This window comes from Hyla sarda, chromosome 3 (genome assembly GCF_029499605.1).
Source record: "Hyla sarda isolate aHylSar1 chromosome 3, aHylSar1.hap1, whole genome shotgun sequence".
NCBI classification, from domain to species: Eukaryota; Metazoa; Chordata; class Amphibia; order Anura; family Hylidae; genus Hyla; species Hyla sarda.
Window position 1 is genome coordinate 98,235,983 of NC_079191.1, and position 10,942 is coordinate 98,246,924.

Here is a 10,942-nt window from a genome sequence, read left to right on the forward strand (position 1 = left end):
ATATTTCAATTGCAGAGAATCACCAAGCAACTCAGTTTAGTGCGTAAGCGTTAGGGATGTCCCGATACCGATACTAGTATCGGTATCGGGGCCGATACCTGGCCTTTTCATGGTACAGGGGTGTGGAAATTTTATAAAAAACTACTTGTCCACGGGACTAAAATGGAGCAAAATCTACTTGTCCCTCATGACGATCCACTTGTCCGGCCAATTTTCGCTTTTACGCATTCATTTTTTCCTCCTCGCCCTATAATACCCATAACTACCTACTATAATGATACCTTTTAATTTTTCAATTTCATATTCTCTGAACCAAACAAAAATATATATATATATTTAGGGAAGTGAAATTAAAATAGTAAAAGATAATTTAGCAGATTTGGTGGTTTTCTTTTCTGCGCCATTTACCTTGTGGTTGAGGTAACATGTTAGTTTTATACTTTAGGCGCCTGATTACAGCAATACCAGATTTGTATAGTTTACGTCATGTTTTACTAATTCTGGACTTTTTCCAATTCTTTTAATTGCCATTTTTTAACCCTTGTAGCTTTATTTTTTTTCCGCATACCAGGCTGTATGACGGCTAATTTTTTGCGCCATAATCTGTTTTTTGTATCGGTACCATTTTGGTATTGATCTGACTTTTTAATCGCTTTTTAACTTTTTTTTTTTTTGGGATATTATAAAAATTGCAAATCTGTGGTTTGGTATTTTTTTTACATTTACCGTACGGGATATATAATGTCATATTTTAATAGGTTGTACAATTACGCACGAAGCGATACCAAATATGTTTATTTTTATTATGTTTACATGTTTTTATATAGGAAAAGGGGGGATTTGAACTTTTAACATGGAAGGGGTTAATGCAGCGGTCTTCAAACTGTGGCCCTCCAGATGTTGCAAAACTACAACTCCCAGCATGCTCGGACAGCCAACGGCTGTCTTGGCATGCTGGGAATTGTAGTTTTGTAATATCTCGAGGGCCACAGTTTGAAAGACACACATTAACCCAGTGGTCTTCAAACTTTTATAAAAACTTTTTTTTTAACACTTTATTACACTTATAGGAGGAATCATTAGATTCCTCAGACAGATGAATAGATTCTATTGAACTCTATTAATCTGTCTGCTCTGTGATCCATTGATAGAGCCTGGTCCAGCCAGACTCTATCAATGACAGAGCCGGGACAGCAGGGAACAGAGGTAAGTCCTCCGGCTACCTCTCTAGTGGATCGCCCCCCTGCGATCGCGTTGCAGGGGGGCGATCCACCCCACTAGCCCACCAGGGAGCATTCACATGTCCCTTTAGATGCCGCTGTCAGCTTTTACAGTGGCGATCTAAAGGGTTAATAGCCAGCCGCAGCGATCGCCGCATGCTGGCTATTAGCGGCGGCCCTCGGCTACTGAGAACAGCCGAGGGCTGCAGAGTATGGAGCGGGCAGGGATCCCGAGCCCGCTCCATACATACTGCAGAGCGCCGCATGCATCACCCCCTGCAGACGCGCCTCCTCCCCTCAGCTCTCCGAAGCTACAGCTGGGGGAGGTGAAGGCAGAGGACGCAGGTCTGCACGGGGAGCAAGAAGCCACGCCCCCTCATCTCCCCCCCGCACGTCTGCAGAGCAGGGGAGAGAAGACCAATACACAGCTTCTCATCTCCCCTGCTCTGCTTCGGAGGACACAGGTTTTTACAGCCGGGAGCTGCAGAGTATGGAGTGGGCAGGAGTCGGGTGCCCGCTCCATACAGACTGCAGATCGCGGCTGCACTTGTCAGGTCCGGCCCTGCTTGCCCGAAGCCGGGCTAAGGGCCGGACAAATTCACCTGCCCGGTGCCCAGAACTGCTTGTCCCGGGCGTCGGGCGATAGGAATTCCACATCCCTGTGGTATCGGGGACTTGTTTAATGTCCCCGATACCATATCCGATACCTGCTGCAGTGCAGCCATCCTCTCCTTAATGCCCAGCTCTGCTGCCCCGTTCTCCCGTCCACATCATGGCGTCCCACGGAGGAGCATGTGACACAAGTCACTCCACCTCCTCCACTGCGCCCAGCATAACGCTACGGAGGATGCAGAGTGACGTGTATGTCACATGCTCCTCCATAGGACGCCATGATGCGGACAGGAGAACAGGGAAGCAGAGTGGCACTACCCGACAGAGGACAGCCACAGGTGAGCAACTACCAGTGGCACTACTGAGGGGGGGGAGGGGGGGTCCTGGGTTGCTGAGTACAAGAGGGGGCCTGCTGTGTACAAGGGACTGCTGCTAATGTCTGCAACTATCTATACTATCTACTAGGGGATACTACTGTGGTGTCCCGGTTGCATCCGTTACCTTGTGGTGAGGTCCCCAAAGTCAGAGTCCCTAGGTACCGGTGGGGTCCTCTTCAATAGTTAGCCTCTTGTCACCCCTTTAATAGTTAAAATTATTCAAATTCAATGTGTAAATATGTGTATAATGTATGCTTACCTTGTTGTAGTGTCGCAGGACCTGCGGGTCACGTGATGCGTTCCAAAACTCTATGGTTTTCTGGTTCAAGGACCTTTGGAGGAAGTCAGGTGATCGCCCACCATCCATTGTAACGGTGAGTGACAGCTGACACGGACCAATCCAAAACGGCCCTGCCCATATAAGGGAGCAGCGGCCATTAATCGTTCTCTTTCTTTGTGGGCTGCTGATGAAGGAGGATCTGCGCAGCTGTCATCAGCAGTGACTAGACCCAAGCCTTGCGGCAACGGCCATCTTTACAAAACTGTGAGTTATCTCAATCCCTGTTAACTCAGCAAAATCACCGGACCTAAATAGACCCCTAAATCCAGACGGATCTCTGCACCAATCCTAATTCTAATAATCCTTTGGATAAGTCAATGGTCCTCATCATCTGTCAATCACTGCCGTGCTGTATAGAGACTGTATTGCTAAGGCTGTTAATTGGATGTACCGCAAGTACCTCAGTAAATTTATTCAAGTTCATCTCTATTGTGGACCTTCATTCATTTAAGCACGCACCTATCGTTTCTGGGAAGGGTGGCGATAGGCCGAAGATTAACCCTCACCCTGGCGTCACGAGTGACAGGGGTTAAATTAACCCCTCATATACCGAAGCAACACCCCAACTACACTACACCCCAAAGCATGCTACCACACTACCTAATATTAAAGGCAATCTTACAGCAGAGTCACCTGCACTAACTTGAATTTATAGGTACGTAGTGCAGGTGACCCGGTTTCTGCCGATGCTCACCATGTAATGCCGCCAATGCAAATTCCCTGTTCTGCCCAATGGAGAAGAGAGAAATATTGGCTCATGCTATAGCAGCCGCCTCCATTGCACACAACAAGGAACCCACATATCAGCCCGGTAAGCAGCACCAGAAACCAGGTCACCCTGGTGTCAGATTCCCTTTAACCACTTAGGGACCCAGGCCGTACAGGTACACCCTGACACCCTGGTACTTAAAGACCCAGGGCGCATACCTGTACGCCTGTGGGAATTTTGGTCCCCACCGCTAGCTGATGCAAAACTACAATTCCCAGCATACACTGACAGATCGTGCATGCTGGGAGTTGTACTTTTGCAACAGCTGGAGGCACACTGGTTGGAAAACCTTCATTTAGGTTCTGTTACCTAACTCAGTATTTTCCAACCAGTTGTTGCAAAACTACAACTCCCAGCATGTACTGATCGCTGAAGGGCATGCTGGAAGATGTAGTTGGAGTAGCTGGAGTAGAAAAGGATTGTCCAGCACTGTAAGCACGATGCAAGGATGGTTTATTATAAAATCACACAGCAAACAGCAACAGAGATCATGAAGTGACGCGTTTCAGCAACCTTAGTCGCCTTAGTCGTACTAAAGTATGTCAAGATCTCTCTGCCTCTTATAGTGGTCCACGTGCACATGAGTGGACTAGGGCGGTGCATCCCCAAACCAAAGAGGCAGATTTACAGTTGTATTCACATTGGATGAGATGAACACAGTAATGAGTATAAATCGCAGGCCAGAAAATATATACGGAGAAATACAAAACAAAATATCATATCAGAGACAAAGAAAAATGAAACGGCACAAAATAAATCTTAATAGCTAAATCCAGTCTGTACCAGCACAAACATGTAGAAGTACAATAAATCTCCTTGTGTGTTCTAATCTACCAATGTAGACAACAGGATAGAGCCTACACCGTCAGTGATAATCAACTATACCAGACCACAACCTCAGTTATGTCTGGCATATATATAAGAAAAAGAAAAAAGGAAAAGAACATCCAAATCACTGCTAAAAGTAATAAAATCTTATTCCATGCACTGTGTCGATAACATGGAAAAAATGCCACAAATTCAGGGTTATACCATAATATTAAGCCAACATGGATTCGACATAGCGCATGAAAAGACGTTAATACCCAGGGTTCTATGGGAGGAAAAACGTGAAAAGGGGGAGGGACCATTCATCTAAGACATGTGTATGCAAAACCACACAATATTATTGCAAGTGTATGTATAAAGTAGGTGTCAGCATATTGTGGGATATACAGGTCAGGGATATCACTAAATGGAATGAGGAGAGGACTACTAATACTAGATGATTGTGGCACAGGAAAAAGGTGGCAAATGGCAGCGTATAAAAAAGCCCCAGAATGTAATAAAAGGAAACTTTAATAAGAGTAACTGGTAGCTCTGTATTCCACAAAGTATGGGGACAGGAGAGGGACAACATGTGATAGACATTGTAACTCAAATAAATATTCGGTGCAAACATTTATATTTAATAGTATAACATAGTGTCCTGTCTCCTGTTCATACCCATCGGAAACCTCATATGTAGTTTCAAAATCCAATAGACCTCACGGTCTAGTAATTTTCTTCTGTGGTCTCCGTCTCGCGGAGGTGCAAAGACTTTTTGTATGCCTCGTACACAAAGGCTACGAAACGAGCCTGAGTGTTTTTCGGCGCAATGTCGACTCACCATAGATACGTTGCGGGAGTTAAAATGGGGGATGTCCGACAGGTGCCTCCGAACTCTCACTTTCAGGGCACCTGTCGTGCACCCCACATATTGGATATTGCATTCCCGACACGTAATGAGGTATACAACATGGGGAGTATTGCAATTGACAAAGTACTCCTTGTTAAATTGTTCCCCATTGGATGCAGACACAAAAGTCGTGCTATTAACCATTACAGAGCAACAAATACACTTATTGTGTCCGCATCTAAAAGAACCCTGTTGTTGCAACCAATTGGTCTTATGGCTTTTGCTCGAAAAAAGGCTGGGGGATACCCTGCTAGAGATAGTTTTGACTTTTCTGGGTATGCATCTAAACCCACTGCTAAAAATCTCAGAATAAGATGGATCACCCGAAATCATGGGGATGTATTTCTGTACAAACACTACAATGTGAGCGGGCTCAGCTATATCAATTAGAAAAGGGGTGCTGCTATACGTATCAACGTAATACAATATCCAAAAAGAAAAAGAAACACGCAAAACAGCGCACACCCACAGATATCAAAAGAGTACTTTTATTAATACATGAATCAAAGAGACAGACAAGATTGTTTTAAAAACATTTAAAACAGGCCTAAAAGCAGCCAAAGCACAAAAACGGGGTGAGCTCCCTCAACAAAGGGATCCCCACCCAGGGCACATGCCTAATACAGTACATCAATATCGTCCCTATGTCATACAAATAAACTACCGCATGACACTAAATTCATCACAACAGCCCATATACAACCTGTATTCTCATGTAGCAAGTAGTGGTGAAGTGACACAGGACGGTTAATGGAGGTGTTACCAGGCAAGTGCCCCCCTAAAGACCCCACGCGTTCCGTTGCCCGTCGGCAACTTCCTCAGGGGTGTTGTGCTTCTATTTCCCTACATCTGTCTTATATATATTCCATAATCAATTTAATTACAAAGGTCTGTTTGACCAGAAGGAGATACCTGTGAGTCTCTGTGGTTTCATGTCCGAATTCTACTTCCGGGTCTCCTACCCGGGCGCTGTCGCTCGCTTGAACTTCCGGGTCGTGCCCATAGCTCCACATGTCAACCACTCCGTAATCCAAACTTCCAGATCACACCCACAACTCTAAAACGTCATCCACACATGCGCACTCCATACTACAAAATTCATTACTTGCGCTTGCGCAGTGCGCTCCAGATTACACTTAGTCATTCATTCATTCTTGGGCTACGTCCTGGCAATCCCCTATGTGTAACATTTGTAGCTGTGCGCTCTATTACTATGGTCACAAATTAATTCATCTATAGTCTTTCAAATAGTGGTTCCCCAGTACTATGTGTTTCAATAAACCAATATTATAAACAAAAAATATATATATATAGAAGATTTTATAGACAATTTAAGATCAATAAATAATGATAATAAAATTAAAATTCTGAAAGAATGATTAAATAACAATATATATATAATTCATATCCCCAAATAAATTCGTACACCATTCCCTATATAAATTCATGATAATAAATCCAAGTGATTATGACTCCCCGTGAGTATAAATTATAAATTAACGTGAATACAAAATCACATAAAGTACACATAAGACTATAAATGTAATAATAATATAGTGTTATAAAAAATATATATATATGTATGTATAAAGAAATAAAAAGTAAAAAATAAAAAATAATAAAAAATAAAAAATAAATAAATAATAATAAATATCAACTAAAGCAATTTATATTATAATCATAGATAATTCTTATGCCATTATTATTATGTATCATCAATAGGAACCATTTGTTTGTTATTTCAAATATTTACCAGACTCAATATACGCGTAACCATAGTGACGAGTACGCACTAAGGAGCCCATAAAATGGGGCCCAGTATTTCTGTATAACCCCGATGAGATACCTATTTTCTCCCACATAATATAATAGAGTACATGATTAGGCAAAGGGGAACACACCCCAACATCTCTCGATAAGAACCACAACATACATGGACCCACATTATTTCATCATATCATACCACATGTACACATAATCCACACAGTACCACACAGTTATTCTTCATCCTCTACCTAATAGACCACAGGTATCTCCTTCAAACTTCGTATATTGTCATGTAACTATATTTTGTTGAACAGACTATAACAGTTATTTATAACCAATTATAACCAATTAATCAAAGATTAGTGTCATATGTATGTACAGTATACATAGTGCGGCCAAATATAACCCCCACCAACTCGCCCCACCCCAACATATTTCTGGTGATTCTTGCTTTGTAGGGCAAAAATATTTCCAAAAGCCCAATCTTAAAACAATCTTGTCTGTCTCTTTGATTCATGTATTAATAAAAGTACTCTTTTGATATCTATGGGTGTGCGCTGTTTTGCGTGTTTCTTTTTCTTTTTGGATATTGTATTTCTGTACAATACTGCAAATGGCCTGGAAGTCATCACTATATTGAGTGATGAAAGTGATCGGTCGGTCCCCTGTGATCTCTATAGCTCCTTGTTTGGTGGGACGGCGGTGCCGTTTCCCACCAGATAGGAGTTCTGTGTGATCACGATCACGAGCAATGTGTATCGCTCGTTGAATGTGTTGATCGCGATAGCCTCTGGATCTTAGGCGGGAGGAAATGACCTCCACCTCACGGTCGAAGTCTTTCTGTCTTGAGCAATTATGTTTGGCATGTACCATTTCGCCCACGGGCAAATTCCTTGTCACGTGAGGGGGATGGCATGAATCGGCCCGTAAAATAGAATTCACACTTGTTTCCTTTCTGTACGTGGATGTCACAATCTTATTGGTGACGATATCTCCAGTCAAATAAAGATCCAGAAAGGAAACAGTGGGGACATGGGATAAAACCGTGAATCTCAACTTAAGAGAGTTGTTGTTCAGATATTCTGAAAATGCTTCTACGGCCGCTACACCTGAACCCCATACGAATATGAGGTCGTCGATGTAACGGCCGTAAAATAGGATGGAAGAGAGAAAGGGATTACTGGTGGCGAAGATAGTCACCCTCTCCCACCAACACATATATATGTTGGCGAAAGAGGGGGAGAACTTCGCCCCCATCGACGCTCCGGTGGTTTGCAAATAAAAATGTTGATCAAATTTGAATAAATTATGGGCCAGTAAGAATTCGACCACCAGAGTGATATACTCACATAGTCCTGTAGGATACTGTGAGTATGTGGTCAAGAACCAAGTAAGTGCGGATTTGGTTAATGTGTGAGGTATAACTGAATAAAGAGAAGTAACATCAGCTGTTATCCAAATATAGTTTTCATGCCAAGTTATGTCCTCACACATAGTCAAAATGTGGCCAGTGTCCTTAATGTATCCTGGGATTTGGCTTATCAGAGGTTGTAGCAGGTTATCCACCCATGAGCATAATCTTTCGTTCAGGGAGGATATGCCAGCCACAATTGGCCTCATAGGTGGGGGGAATATGTCCTTGTGGATCTTGGGGAGCGAATGGAATATTGCAATAAATGGATGTTTAATCTTAATGTATTCCGCTTGCCGCTGAGTAATATATCCATTCGCTATACCCAGGTTCACAAGGTTTTCCAGCTTGGATTTAAACACATGTGTAGGATCTCCAGAGAGTAGTCTGTACGTGCTGTTGTCCTGTAACATAGTTATATTCAATTTGTGGTAAGGACCCTTATCGAGGACTACACCCGCCTCCCCCCCCCCCCTTATCAGCTTGTCGGACGATAAGGTCGTCTGACTCGTTGACGTGATCCAGGGCTTTCTTTTCCTGGAAGGATAAATTGCCAGTATGTTTGTGTTTCTGATTCGACAATGTCAATAACTCCCGCTCTACCACCTCTTGGAAGTGATCGAGTACGGGGGTCCTTGACATGATCGGATATAACTCGGGATTAGAGGTAGCAAAATCTGGGACCTTATCTATGTATGATGTATTATATAATTGCTGTAGCTCTGAAACAACACATTGATCCTTAAAAGGGCATATGGATCGGCTGGTGGCACTCCCGAAAGGGGAAACATTAATACCTGGAAACGAATCAACAGATGTAACCATCATGCAAGTTAAGTATATTAGAGTGACTACTCATATAATCTGTATCAGCATTAGTTTCCACATGACTATCGGACATATTGAAAAAATGTTTTTTGATCGTAATGTCTCTCACCAGTTTGTTAATGTCCAGTAAAGTATTGAATAAATTGAACCGACAAGATGGGGCAAAAGTAAGTCCCTTTGAAAGGACACTAAGTTCATGGAGGGACAATGTATTTGCCGATAGGTTAAAGACGGGTATAGTGCTCACCTTCTCCTGTGAGACCGCAGGCTCCTTCTTGGACGTCCGGTGCTTCCTCCCCGCTCAGCGTTTTTTTGATGACGTCGGGCGGTTCGCCGGTATCCTAGATGACGTAGGTAGAAGGGAGGAGGAAGCTGCCGGAGTGACAGGTCCAGAGGCGTCTGTTTGGTCCCCAGAATCCATGGACTCACTCATGGATCATGTCAAGGACCCCCGTACTCGATCACTTCCAAGAGGTGGTAGAGCGGGAGTTATTGACATTGTCGAAACAGAAACACAAACATACTGGCAATTTATCCTTCCAGGAAAAGAAAGCCCTGGATCACGTCAGCGAGTGGGACGACCTTATCGTCAGACAAGCTGATAAGGGGGGGGGGAGGCGGTGGTAGTCCTCGATAAGGGTCTTTACCGCAAATTGAATATGACTATGTTACAGGACAACAGCACGTACAGACTACTCTCTGGAGATCCTACACATGTGTTTAAATCCAAGCTGGAAAACCTTGTGGACCTGGGTGTAGCGAATGGATATATTACTCAGCGGCAAGCGGAATACATTAAGATTAAACATCCAGTTATTGCAATATTCCATTCGCTCCCCAAGATCCACAAGGACATATTCCCCCCACCTATGAGGCCAATTGTGGCTGGCATATCCTCCCTGAACAAAAGATTATGCTCATGGGTGGATAACCTGCTACAACCTCTGATCAGCCAAATCCCAGGATACATTAAGGACACTGGCCACATTTTGACTATGTGTGAGGGCACAACTTGGCATGAAAACTATATTTGAATAACAGCTGATGTTACTTCTCTTTATTCAGTTATACCTCACACATTAGCCAAATCCGCACTTACTTGGTTCCTGACCACATACTCACAGTATCCTACAGGACTATGTGAGTATATCACTCTGGTGGTCGAATTCTTACTGGCCCATAATTTATTCAAATTTGATCAACATTTTTATTTGCAAACCACCGGAGCGTCGATATATGTGTTGGTGGGAGAGGGTGACTATCTTCGCCCCCAGTAATCCCTTTCTCTCTTCCACCCTATTTTACGGCCGTTACATCGACAACCTCATATTCGTATGGGGTTCAGGTGTAGCGGCCGTAGAAGCATTTTCAGAATATCTGAACAACAACTCTCTTAAGTTGAGATTCACGGTTTCATCCCATGTCCCCACTGTTTCCTTTCTGGATCTTTATTTGACTGGAGATATCGTCACCAATAAGATTGTGACATCCACGTACAGAAAGGAAACAAGTGTGAATTCTATTTTACGGGCCGATTCATGCCATCCCGCTCACGTGACAAGGAATTTGCCCGTGGGCGAAATGGTACGTGCCAAACGTAATTGCTCGAGACAGAAAGACTTCGACCGTGAGGTGGAGGTCATTTCCTCCCGCCTAAGATCCAGAGGCTATCGCGATCAACACATTCAACGAGCGATACACATCGCTCGTGATCGTGATCGCACAGAACTCCTATCTGGTGGGAAACGGCACCGCCGTCCCACAAACAAGGAGCTATAGAGATCAAAGGGGACCGACCGATCACTTTCATCACTCAATATAGTGATGACTTCCAGGCCATTCGCAGTATTGTACAGAAATACATCCCCTTGATTTCGGGTGATCCATCTTATTCTGAGATT